Source organism: Phyllopteryx taeniolatus, chromosome 6 (genome assembly GCF_024500385.1).
Source record: "Phyllopteryx taeniolatus isolate TA_2022b chromosome 6, UOR_Ptae_1.2, whole genome shotgun sequence".
In the NCBI taxonomy this organism is placed as follows: Eukaryota; Metazoa; Chordata; class Actinopteri; order Syngnathiformes; family Syngnathidae; genus Phyllopteryx; species Phyllopteryx taeniolatus.
Genome location: NC_084507.1, coordinates 5,967,721 through 5,982,008, shown reverse-complemented (window position 1 = coordinate 5,982,008; position 14,288 = coordinate 5,967,721). Strand labels below are relative to the sequence as shown.

The 14,288-nt window shown below is 40.9% G+C and overlaps 1 long non-coding RNA gene across 1 annotated transcript; it reads left to right on the top strand.

The window, feature by feature from the left end:
- The first annotated feature begins 12,572 nt into the window (after window positions 1–12,572).
- LOC133480108 (uncharacterized) lies at window positions 12,573–13,985 on the top strand. Its single transcript, XR_009789186.1, has 3 exons — window positions 12,573–12,789; window positions 13,594–13,733; window positions 13,816–13,985. It is a non-coding gene; the product is annotated as an uncharacterized LOC133480108 (long non-coding RNA).
- The last annotated feature ends 303 nt before the right edge of the window (window positions 13,986–14,288 follow it).

Genomic DNA, 14,288 nt, shown 5'->3' with positions numbered 1-14,288 from the left:
AGCTAAAGGAAGTGGCTGCGGAGAGGGAAGTCTGGGCTTGCCTGCTGAGGCTGATGCCCCCGCGACCCGACCTCGGATAAGCGGAAGACAATGGATGGATGGATAATTTTTGTTGTCCTTTCATCAAGTCTGCATGATAATTTTGGTTGGAAATGCCTAAAATGTCCTTTTTCAAGCTGCTTTGAAATGCCTGGCATTTGAAATGGTCGGATTTATTATTATTATGCGACATGTAAATGAGGTTTGCTCTGATTGGATCACTCGTCTTCCCCAATTTAAATGCAGAAAGCAGCTTTGCTGGGCGTCTGTTTTGGGCGGCCAAGCATTCATAGCGATGTCGCATCCTTTGATGTCTTGTTCTTTTCCCCACTCCACCCTGTAACTCTCATGGCTGGCGACTGTCCCTGTTACAATCATTGTGAAGAAAAATTCATCAAACTGAAAGGGGTAATATTTTGATGTTTATGCTCGTCTTCGTCATGCTCGTCATGATTTGGAATGAATCTGCCGCACTGAGCACTGATTCATGTCTAAACACTTTGTTACATTTATTTATTTTTTACATAAAACTAACAACGAGGCTATTTACTGGCATAACAATAAACCGTAAACAGTAAATGTAATATGTTAATTGGATACCCTATCTATAAAGAATATTATATAGAACAAATGAAAAAAAAAACTATCAAAGCACTTTTCTTCATGTCAGTATAGGCTGTATTAGCTCAGTTTACTGTATGTTATTTGTTTCCATTGAGTCTATCCTCAAAGACAAATATTGTTCAGTAAAGGCTACATTTTTCCTCTGAGGGGCACACCCTTCAGCCCGGGGTGACTAATGGTCACTAAATGTAAAATCTGTGTCCTCAAACTGGCGGTGACATGCGATAACTGCAGAAGTGAGTTGAAATCCCACCTGGGTTTTGAAAACTACAAAACAAACACCCAGTTAGATGGACCTGAATTGTTACAGAAACGCATGAAAAATTCTTACGGTCCTTTTCGTCTCTTTTTCCTCTTTTTCCCTACTATCCTCTTTCCCCTCTTCCCCCCTTCTTCTTCCCATCTTTGAATTGACAATTGATCCAGAGATTTGACTCGGAATTCCTCTGGGTCTGCCCAGCTGGGAATAAAAAAGACCCACTGACCAATTGCAGCTCCTCCCCACATTCTTTTCTCTCTCTCGTTCTCACACAGTGCAGACACTTTTTTTGCTCACTTTGCTTGCTTCGGCTCTGTTTACATTTTTTCTTGCTGATAAGATTGTTTTTCTTCTAAAAAAAAAAAAAAATTGAAGCACCGACTCCTGAATATTTTTAAACCTGTGGGACAGTACTTTTTTTGTAGATACAGTCAGTTGTTTGCCATATTGTAATATTTTCTGATATTTTCTGAGTGTGGTCTGCTAATTAGAACAAGCCTGCTATGAGCAACAAGACCTGAAATCTAATGCCTCCCTTTTACACTGAGGACTATCACGGACAGCTGCAAAGGATGTCAATACTGGAAATGAAAATCCACCGTGTTGAAGTGTATGTGGTTGTAAATGGACAGTCGGGGAATGAAACCACTATACCGATGTCTCAAAATGGTGAGCAGAAGTGTGCTAACAGACAGCCATTTAGCTCAACAAAGAGGACGGATGTGGACTGTGGAAATGGTCATGGTTCATCCAGCAGTTGTCACTGGAATTTACTGGGAGCAAAGCCCAAAAATATGGGACAATTTCTAAAAGGGAGGACACAACACCAGGAGATTACTGAATACGGCTGGTCTGCGTTGGATGCTGCTTCAACCACGAGTGAGCGGCCGTGGACGGTCGCTACAGCGAAGGGCAAGTAAAAAAGACGCGAGTCAATGCAAAACATTGATATCAGACTTACAAATAGATTTGAGCCAGTTTTATACGACCCTGGCCAAGAATGCTCATTCCCAATCGCAACTGAAAGGTATGAAACTAAATCATACAAGAAAAAAATGGCACCCCAAATGTTAATAGTTGGTGATGGAGCGGTCAAGGATGTGAAACGTCTATGCAGTGAGAAGAACACCAAAGTACTGTTTTACCAATGACATGGTGTCTGATGTCTCTAAAAAATAATTCTGGACATCACTAATGTAATGTTTGGATACTGAGGTTTTCATAAGTGGACCTCTGCCAACAGTACAAATTGGAGATGAAGGTTTCAGTCAGCTCAGTCAATTAAGTAAGTGGCTCAAAGAAGTGTGTACTGCACTCTCCGTGAATGTCATTGACAATTTCTGCTTTTTTTGGGAGCGCAGACATCTTTACAAGGCAGACGGTTTCTGTCTAAATAGACAAGGGGTTAAGTTGTTGGCTGCCAACATTTTTCCTCTGTATGTCTTTCAGCGGCCCGAAAGGAAAGCACTGGCTTTGTTGACACAGCAGAAGGACAAAAAGATGCAGTTGTTTCCAAACAATCGGAGGAACAAGAGATAAGGCGACATGAGGCGCAAACGGATTTATCAGCGTCACTCAACCAATCGGAGGAACAAAATAAGATGAGGCAGCACTTTCAATCTCCCACACCCCTTCCTGCCCCATTGGCAAAAAGCTCAATGCAAAACTCACACTCTACTAGCCTAAATGCCATGTTAGGTCTGATAGCGAGGGTGAAGGCTATTGTCAATATTGGAGTCAAGCCCACACCACTAGCTTCCTCCCATCAACCCTCGCCTAAAACCACCGTCCACTAAGATACAAAGGGCCCCTCCTCCACCCATGAAGAATCTTGCGTGCAAATCGGACTGATATCTGCGGGGTCTTTTCCAGAATAAGACAGACCCCTATGGAGATCAGGCATTTTTCATCCCTGTAATTACAAGGGACAGAAAGTTGGTCAAAGAAATATGCCACAAAAAAAAGTAGAACTACAAACTTAGTGACGATAAAATTTGAATCTATCAAACCATTGTCTCCAGTTATCTCTGCGAGACTAGCTCTTTTTAATATCAGGTCACTAATAAATCAATGTTGATTAATGACATCATTACAACCTATGATCTGGACTTTGTGTTATTAAATGAAACGTGGATAAAAGAAAGTAAATGTAATACCATTTTAAATGAGGCAACACCAGCAAAAACCAGCAAATTAAAATTTTATGTCGAATAGGGAAAAAAGGCGGTGGTATTGCTGTTATATTTAAGTCATTATTTCAGTGTAAAGAAATTATACTGGGTGATTTTAGCTCTGAGCGGCACGGTGGACGACTGGTGAGCATATCTGCCTCACAGTTCGGAAAACCGGGATTCAAATCCTGGCTCCGCCTGTGTGGAGTTTGCATGTTCTCCCCTTGCATGCATGGGTTTTCTCCAGGTACTCCGGTTTCCTCCCAAAAATGTGTGGTAGGTTGATTGAAGACTCCAAATTGCCCATAGGTGTGAATGTTAGAGCGAATGGTTGTTTGTTTATATGTGCCCTGCGATTGGCTGCCGACCAGTTCAGGGTGTACCCCGCCCCTCGCCCAAGGATAGCTGGGATAGGCTCCAGCACGCCCGCGACCCTGGTGAGTATAAGCGGTACAGGAAATGGATGGATGGATTTTAGCTCTTTTGAATATCTCAGTTTTTTTAGTGAAAGGTGACCCAAAGGTTATTGTTTTAATAATTTATAGACCTCCAAGATATTACAGAAAATCTATGGAGGATTTTTCAGAACTGCTGTCAGTTATTTGTACTGACTACAATTATTTTGTCATAACGGGACATGAACATGCATGCATGCATGCACACGAAATTTGTTCTCTGCATTTAACCCATCAATCACAGTGAACACATACACATGTTAGTGGAACACACTGGAGCAGGGGGCAACTGAAGGACACAACAGCCGTGAGTCCGGGGGATGTTGGCAGATGGTCTCGTCGAGGTCTTGAACCTAGGTCCCCCACGGTGGCAGGCGATGAGCTTAACCATTGGGCCATGGCTGCCCAACATATGAGTGAAATTCTATCAATTGATATTAAGGATATGGCTATTTCTGACTTCCAAACCCATCACTGTACAGAATCTGCTCTTATCAAAGTGCTAAATGATATTAGGTTGAATACTGACTCAGGAAAGGTGTCAATTCTGGTCTTGTTGGATCTCAGTGTGGCTTTTGATACGGTAGATCATAATATACTGCTGAACAGGTGGGAAACGTGGGTAGGACTAAATGGAACAGTCCTTAAATGGTTCAGGTCCTACCTGGAGGAAAGGAGTTATTTTGTAACCATTGGAAATGTTCAATCACATCGAATGGCAATGACCTATGGGGTCCCTCACGGGTCAGTTCTTGGACCCCTCCTGTTCAGCCTGTATATGCTACCCTTGGGTCAAGTTGAATTGAAGCTTCCACAGTCTCTGAAAATTCATCTCACATTCCACGTCTCTTTGCTGAAGCCTGTCTCCACCTGCGCCCTAAGCCCTCCGGCCGAAACCCCTCCACCGCCGCGCGTTACTGACGACAATCCGGCCTTCACGGTGTCGCGCATCCTCGACGTGAGGCCTAGGGGGAGGGGGTTTCAGTACCTTGTCGACTGGGAAGGGTACGGACCGGAGGAGCGTTCTTGGATTTCCTGGAAGCTCATCCTCGATCCTACTCTTTTGGACGACTTCTACGCGACTCACCCGGGGAAGCCTGGCAAGATGCCAGGAGGCATCTGTTGAGAGGGGGGTACTGTCATATACTGCCCTGCAGTTCCATTATTGGAGCCGGGAGGGCGCTTTGTGTCTTCTCTCTTCCCCCTCCCTTCTCTGTTTTCAGCACCTGTCTTCAATCAGCCTCATCACCACCACCATATAGATACATATATATATATATATATATATATATATATATATATATATATATATACATATATATACATATATATATATAGATACATATATATATATATATATAGATACATATATATACATTTTATATATATATATATATATATATATATATATATATATATATATATATATATATACATCATATATATACACGGTGGACGACTGGTTAGAGCGTCAGCCTCACAGTTCTGAGGTGCGGGGTTCAATCCCCGTCCCCGCCTGTGTGGAGTTTGCATGTTCTCCCCGTGCCTGCGTGGGTTTTCTCCGGGCACTCCGGTTTCCTCCCACATCCCAAAAACATGTATTAATTGGAGACTCTAAATTGCCCGTAGGCATGACTGTGAGTGCGAATGGTTGTTAGTTTCTATGTGCCCTGCGATTGGCTGGCAACCAGTTCAGGGTGTACCCCGCCTCCTGCCCGATGACAGCTGGGATAGGCTCCAGCACACCTGCGACCCGAGTGAGGAGAAGCAGCTCAGAAAATGGATGGATGGATATATATATATAATGAGGCGGCACGTTGGCCGACTGGTTAGAGCGTCAGCCTCACAGTTCTAAGGAGCGTGCCTGCGTGGGTTTTCTCTGGGCACTTCGGTTTCCTCCCACATCCCAAAAACATGCACGTTAATTTAAAACTCTAAATTGCCCCTAGGTGTGAATGTGAGTGCAAATGGTTGTTTGTTTGTATGTGCCCTGCGATTGGCTGGCAACCAGTTCAGGGTATACCCCGCCAACTGCCCGATGATAGCTGGGATAGGCTCCAGCACGCCCGCGACCCTAGTGAGGAGAAGCGGCTCAGAAAATGGATGGATGGATATATATAATGACAATGACATCATATAACAATTGTATTATTTAATTCCCTCACGCAATGATAATCGATAAGAGAACCAATAAGAAATCTGATCGATAAGCAGTATTGATAATGGGAATGGAATCGCTAACTTCTTATCAATTCCTATCCCTACCCACAGTACTAGTGAGGATAAGCAGTATAGAAAATGGATGGATGGATGATAGGATATTTTCAATACTACATGCAGTTTGGGGATGGTTCCTTTCTGTTCCAACCTCAGTGCACACAGTAATGTCCTCAAAGGCTTGGTTGGATGAGTTTGGTGCGGAAAAACCTGAGAGCTGTGACCTGAACCTATTCAAGCCTTTTTAAGATGAACCAGCCCTTGTGAGCGAGACCCCTCTCATCAGTGACCTCTGATCTCAGAAATGCTCCTCTTTTTTTAGATCAACCTTTTTTTAATATTATTTATCAATATACCAATGTTCTTCTTGATGAACGGATAAGACATAGTACACAGACACAATTTAAAATTTAAAACCTTGTAAAAAGTTGGCTTGGCTGCAGGTAAATTTTTTATTTCATTTTTTTGTTAAGGTTTTGTGTTTGTGAAAAAAGAATATCTATCTTAAACACATTGCAAAGTGGAACATTAATATATTTTACATTTACTCCCATATCAGACATGCAACAATGATGTTAGGCACTGGACTTGACGTGATGATCAATGCAGTTTTTTATTTTTATTTTTATTTTTATTTTTATTTTTACAACGTCTCCAGCAAGCAGCACACACTTAAAAACTAACATCATGACAACTGCATATGTCTCACCACAACAGCTCTTCTGAAGAAAGTTCTTTAAAAAAGCATTGTCTGTAGCTATAGGGTGTATGTGTGAACCCATGTGATTGTTACTAGTGGCTTGTGCTTTCCCGTGAGTCATACTTGGTGGCGATACGCTGTAAAGCACGTTGACAAATGTTTCCCACCAAGTGGGTCATATATCAAGACAGGCTTGGACCAGTTAATTTATCAAGGGAGTCAGGGAACACTCTGTCAGCATGAACAAAGTGTAAAGCATGGGCACACAGACCATGCCAGACTCCTTAGCATCTCACCATGTAGAGTGGCAGCTATGCCAAACACTGGCGCACTCACTATGGATCTAACTGCTGTTTTTCTAAGCTCAGTCATGATAGGAAAATAAGCACAATTTTTTAACATGACTCATAGACAGGGGCAATCTGAGGATTATTATTTCTAGAATAAAGCGGAGTGAAAATACTGCCCAAATTATTTTTGGAAGAAAAACACACCATGGAATGACATGAATTACTTTGAGTATCTGTTATTGGATATAAAAGCAACCGACAACCAGCAAAAACCAAGAAAGCATTTTTTTACAAAATTTGGAGTGGTAATGTTCAGGCCACGGAACGACCCATGACATTTTGGAACAAATTCAGATAAAGGTAGAGTGAGAAATGTATTTACAGTTCTGCTATTACATTCTGCTTGCTTTGAAGTTCACAGATGACCTAACAGATTCAGTAGAAAAAGCATGGTAGATGACAGTTAGCTCCAACTTTGAAATGTGCAATAGGCTACAAGAGGACTGGATGAGGAAAATATTGACCAAGCCCATCATGATTTTTTGATCAGATGGGTAAAGCTGAGTACACACATACCAATTTTTAACATCGCAACTCATTTTTAAAATGTGAGAAACCCCACACATGATGCACTTTACGTGTGTGGCATACTCAAGTTGGCGAATGGGGCACACCACACTCATAACAATATCACTGATGACAACCCTGAGTCTCCATCTCCAAACTAGGTGTCTGACGTAATATAAAGACTGATGGAAAATACAAAGAAGAAGACAGTGTAGAAGTAGTGTAAACAGTACAAGTAGTGTTTTAGCTGGTTACTACATTGCAGTTGCAAATTCTTCTCCTTACCATTTTTATTGAGAATATGACTTGGGAGGTACGATACACTTTACAAACACTTAACGCTACCATTTGCATTATTTGTGTCTGGCAACAGCGCAAACTTCAGGTCTCTTACTAATTGGCTATTGTTCTGTTTTGTGTCATAATCATGAAGTTCAGGGATTGGCAGAAAATGGGAGAAAGTTCAGAAGCTTTCTCGTTCGAATGAGAAACTTTCTCGTTACAATGAGAAACGTCTACCTGTCTGTCTACCGGTGTGGTAGCTTATTTACACACACACACACACACACACACTAGCAAATATGGCTCAGCTATACTGCTATATTCGTGTGAAGAAAGTTTACCTTTATACTCACCTTATCTTCTTTTAGTTGGTCGATGACACTATCAGGTATATTCCTTGTTTTGAGGAAAGAGAACAAGTCCTCTTCTGTTGCCATTCTCTCAGCTGACATGCGCTAGAAGCAAGTTGTAAATAAGCTACTGTACGGCTACCCGAATGCAGGAAGCTACCGCTAGCAGGTAAATAAAACAGCACTCACAGGTAGATGTTCCTCATTGTAACGAGAAAGTTTCTCATTCAAATGAGAAAGTTTCTCATTCTAATGAGAAACAAGGTTCTTTTTTTCCCATGTCACTTTAGGGGCTCCGTAGTATTCACCTCTTTTGTTAATAATTGTATTGTTGCCTGTGTTGATTGTATTAACAGAAATCAATGCATAATACGTAATCCATATACGAATGTTTTTTTTCTTTTCTTAATTGGATGAATAATCTGGGCGAGGTGTGCCCTTTTTTGGGCTTGAGCACCTGCCCCCAAAGATTTCTGTGCGGGTGCCTGCACACAGGGACATAGGTATTGGGACACTATTATGACAAATATTTATATATTTTTTGGTCTTTTCTTCTCACATTCTTCTTACCTTGACACCCCTGTGTTGATTTTAGTCCTTCTTAAAGAATAAGTGTCACAAAGCCAAAGAAAAAGCAAAGCACATGCATGAGGTATGCCGAGGTCTTGTGCGATGTAATGGCTGACAGCTGTTTGAGCTCCCGGGTGTAGTTTCACAAACTCTTCAGTGTCCACAGTTAAAGACAAACTGCGACAAACATGCACTTATAAAGCACTGTATCCAAAATGTGTGACTGGCGACCAATTTAGGGTGTAGTCCGCCTTTCACCTGAAGTCAGCTGGGATAGGCTCCAGCTCCCCGCGACCCTGAACAGGATAAGCGGTGTTGATAATGGATGGATGGATGGATCCCAAATGCATTTGAACATTTATTTCAATTGAACCAGTTGTCCACTATGAATGTGAAAATGCAGATTAAAATGTGAACATGAAATAGCATCCCAGGGGCTTATGGGAGCTGCTTGAAATCCTGGCACTTCTGTGACACATCTACAGGTTTATGTGTACTAACTGTATCCTTGTGATGATTCTCAGGAGTGGGATGCCTTTTTTCCTTGGCTGTGCTTAGAGGTGCCTCAGGCTTTTCCAGCAAAGATTACAAAGTTAATAGGCTGTGGACTTGGATGAGGAAGTTGAGGAGCAGATAGGGAGCATCTCAAGAAAAAGAAGAGAAATTCATCTTTCAGTCTCTTTCACCCTTATGTTGCATCTATCCATCCCATCCATCCATTTTCTGAGCCGCTTCTCCTCACTAGGGTCGCGGGCGTGCTGGAGCCTATCCCAGCTGTCATCGGGCAGGAGGCGGGGTACACCCTGAACTGGTTGCCAGCCAATCGCAGGGCACATAGAAACAAACAACCATTCGCACTCACAGTCATGCCTACAGGCAATTTAGAGTCTCCAATTAATGCATGTTTTTGGGATGTGGGAGGAAACCGGAGTGCCCGGAGAAAACCCACGCAGGCACGGGGAGAACATGCAAACTCCACACAGGCCGGGACGGGGATTGGACCCGGGTCCTCAGAACTGTGAGGCTGACGCTCTAACCAGTCGCCCACCATGCCGCTGGTGCATCTAATTGAGTGGATTCATTAAAAATAAAAATAAATACAAGCACCTCAGTAACTAAGTCACACAACTGTGAAATGTTCTGCACTAAACAAGTAGATAGTATCAGTTAACTCTTTCCTTATCAAGCTTGCCAAATGTCAGTGGAGAAATGGTAAATGAACTGAAGTTCCTCACATTCTGTCAAGTTTTCAGTGTGCCACGTAGACCTGCCCACCTATATAAGGCAATTACTCTTCTGAGGAAAGGTAGGGCATCAATCAGTCTGACATGAGGTAATGTTGCAGAAGGCTTTCCCCCTTGAACATGAGTGGAAGCCTGACAAAGTTCCACCTCATGACAGGTCTTCAAATGTTGTGCTATTTGGGTTCTATATTTTTTGCCAAGGTAAGTCCCATGTACTGCATATGCAATGTTTTCATTTTTTTTTGATACATTTATGCATTTCATTCCTTCAAAAAAATGCCTTGATTAGTGGTTTGGATTTCTTGACAGTTGAAGCAAAAGATTTTGGGCTGCATAGATGAAACAAAAGCACTTTAACTTTAGAAACAAATTTTTTTCAAGTTTTCAATGAAAAAGTTGAACAACTGAATGTAATAAAAGTAGTAGAGCTTTCTGGTATTCATCAGTGAAAGTGGCTCATTTTAAAAGGTCATACTTCGATCTACAATGACCAACCACAACATTATGACGACATGTGCAATATAAACACAAGAGATGTATCAAATATTATACCTTTACAAAGGCAATAATCTTCAGTTTTTAAATACACTGTAAGACAGGTATGAATTCAACAATATGCTTACTATGACGTTGTAGTTTGCTGTGGGCTAGAATTAAAATGCGAGTTGTATCTAATATTCTGTTTGATAGTCAAAAATAATGGGAACAGCTCTCAGTACAGTTCTACACTACAACAAACTCCAACAATAATTAACCTATTGTTAAATAAATATCTCACTGACAGGGTCAATCTAAAAAAATATTACCATTATTATCTTTGTTGGCGACACAGTGGGCGACTGGTTAGAGCGTCTGCCTCACAGTTCTGAGGACCGGGGTTCAATCCCCGGCCCCGCCTGTGTGGAGTTTGCATGATCTCCTCGTGCCTGTGTGGGTTTTCTCTGGGCACTCCGGTTTCCTCCCACATCCCAAAAACATGCATGGTAGGTTAATTGATGACTCTAAAATTGCCCATTGGTGTGAATGTGAGTGCGAATGGTTGTTTGTTTGTATGTGCCCTGCGATTGGCTGGCAACCAGTCCAGGGTGTACCCCGCCTCCTGCCTGAAGAAAGCTGGGATAGGCTCCAGCACACCCGCAACCCTATTGAGGAGAAGCGGCTCAGAAAATGGATAGATGGATTATCTTTGTTAAGGCAGAATAGCTAATAAAGCTCTTGTTGCTGGTATCATTATATTGTTGATGTGGTCATAATGTTGTGTTCGGTCTGTGCAGAGATCCAGCTATCAACATAATGAGATTAATATGTTTTCACAAACTTTAAATGCAATAATAACATTCTTACTGTCTGGTGAACTTTGTCTATTTATAGGCTTATATACTTTTCTGTGTCGTCCACAAGCAGTCTACAAAAAACAAACATTCTATGTTCAATATGCATGTTATCTGATTTATGGAATGTAAACTATGAACTGACATCCAGAATCAGTTGAGGACTACATGCTCGCTGAATGAATACAATACATTTGAATAACATATACTCTGCCACATTTTTTAAATCTAAACACGTCAATTTTGCCAACAAGAGTCTCTGGAGACAAAAAAATATATATATACATTTTTTAAAAAAAAGATAATAAGCAGTGAAGCAGCAGCAAACCCACTGTACAAAGAAATATTGCCCAGACCAAATGTGCGTCTTGCTTGAATGATAATGAAAGGATGGAAAGGTTAAACAACCTGGGGATACAAAGGCTAACTTAAATTGCAGCCGTCACAGTTTTCAAAACCCAAAATAACAACTTGGAATATCCAGATCATTATTTCATTGTGTTAGCATATTGTAGCGAGTTGTCCTCTGATAATTATCTTTCTTTCATTGACCTTTATAGCTTCCCGAGCTGGATCAAGCAAGGCATTGTCAGTGGAGTGTTGTTTGGTTGCAACTAAATATAACTGAACCTCATGTTCTTCGTGGATAATATTTGTTGATAGGAGATTGATTTCACATCACTGGCCTCAAATTGTTGACTGAAAAATCTGTTTATGTCTCATACTTCATTCTCATCATATTTCAAAATGAGTAGCCATTTTAATTGTTTCACTTCTCACTATTTAGACTATTATGTTCAGTTCAATGACCGTTTAATAACTGAGACTGCAAGGAGTGTCAGGTTATTGTTGTCATCCAAATGTTAATTATTCCCTAATTGAAAGCTTGTCCTCAATTATTTCATTGTGTATGTACACCCTCTACAATATTCTATGATTTTACGTTTAATATAATGTGACAGAGCTGTCGGCTGTATTGCGTAAATCGATATCGACCCTTGGTCGATGGTCATTTGATGGGAAATAGAAATGAGGGTGTGCTCCCGAAAATAAGTGGTTAATTGGGACCGCAAAACGCAGGTGAAAGAAGTTACACTTTAACATTATGATCTTACTTCCATCACTTATTAATATTAAATTATATTCCCGAGAAACAATGAGTAGGCCTTTGTCTCCTTCAAATAGCGCTGGAATAATTGTTCCTGACAAAAATCTCTCAAGATGAGTATATATGAGACACACCTACCATTCTGACTAACTGAGCTGAAAATGTGTCAAATAAAATCTATTACATTTTTTAATATTTAGTCAACCACTTACATGTACATGTTGTTTATGAACGGCAAACAAATCCAAGTGAGACGTGTATTGTAATAATGTATTAGCCAACACCGCCGCCTTGTGGTCAAGAAAAAGAAAGGTTGGAACGAATGAGCGATTCATGTTTCTTCCCGGACCCAAATATATGGTGGTGCGGCTGAAATTTCAGGAGCTGTTTTACGTCGCCGTTTTAACGTACAAAAACATTTGCATTTCCCAAGCTGTTTTTTTTTCATGGTAACTTTATTGACAACTTATTTATTTTACTAGTAGTTATGAATTTTCCGTCTTCGTCACAAAAAGATGAACAAAGATTCAAGCATGACAACAAAGCAACGCTGATGCTTTGCGAGACGGGGGAGCTTGAGAGGTAAGATATGAAATTGATCGTTTGTGAAAATTAAAGCATTGACAACTGAATACGCGGTCCACTTTTAGACCAGCAAAGAACTGTGCAAAATCTGTTTTGAGCATTATTATACCACAGATTCGGCCGTCACAACAGTACACGCCTTCCATTGCACAATTACGGAAGTCCGTGCGTTTACATGAACTAAATAATACTGTTGCATCAAATGAGATGTTAGGATTTTATATGCCGTCCCAGATATACAGACCCTTTCCAAAAAAATTGAATATCATGGAAAAGTTTATTTCCATAATTCCATTCAAAAAGTTTAACTTTTATAAGTTATAGATCCAGGGCCCACAATTTATTTGTTTGTTTTTACATAATTTGGGCTTCCAGCTCATAAAACCCACGAAAAGAGGAATTCAAAAAAATTGAATACTGTGCAGAAATCACCATTTACTTCTCCGTTTTTGTGGAAAAAAAGAAAAAAAAACTAGGGTTACATTAAATCAATCTAAATATGGTATTTCAAAACGATATGTTAATCTTCCGTAATTGGTTGGGAATCCCTTTGTTTTAAAAACTGCCTCGATGTGCTGTGGCATTGAGGCAATCAGACTGTGGCATTGCCTGGGAGTTATGGAAGCCCAAATTTCATTGATTCTTGCTGTCAGTTCTTCTTTGTTTTTTGGTCTGGTCCCCCTCATTTTCCACTTGACAATAATTACAATATTACAAATGCACTTTCACAAATTGTCCATGTTTGCTTTTGTTTATTGTGCCAATAAAGACATAATGAACACTCTGTATTCTTTTAACCAGACACCGGAAAACAAGAGCCAGATGACGCCCTCATCGCCATGATTGTGAAGGATACACAGTCCTTCAGTGTTATGGATGATGTTGGATTCAGGACATTTGTGTCCAAATTGGATCCAAATTATGTTCTCCCTACAAGGCAGGTATGTATGGGTGAATGCATGAAATGAAAGAGTATTTTATTGGACGTCTCACTTTTCAGCACTGTATATTTTTTTCTTTTAGGCTCTGAAAGTCGTGGTGGAAGCCAAGTCTGAGTCAGCTATGGAGAAGGCTAAGGCTAAAGTGGAAAAGGTGGTTGGCGTTAGCCTTTCTTCTTACCTGTGGACAATCCATAAACGTGGTTGCCTACCTGGCTGTAACATGCCATTTTGGGAAAATTAGGCTTGGTTCGTTGCTGTAAAGTTGCAGGACCACCGCTAAGGTGAGCTATTTTAAGTCCAATTTATAACTGTAATACTTTGTGTTCCTACTGCAATGGTTTAATGGTCTACTCATCTGTATCTTTAAAGGACAAACTTGAACAAGTGCAGCTTCATCTGGGGATGGAAAAGTGGAGATCAGATGGAACAGAGTTCCAAAATTCATGTTAAGCTCAGGGAGCCACTAGGGAGCAGCATTAACTGAGCCAGGGGCACTAGGGAGAAAAAGGGAGGCCCCCATCCCTCAAACCCCCATGACCCCACCAGTCGAGTGGT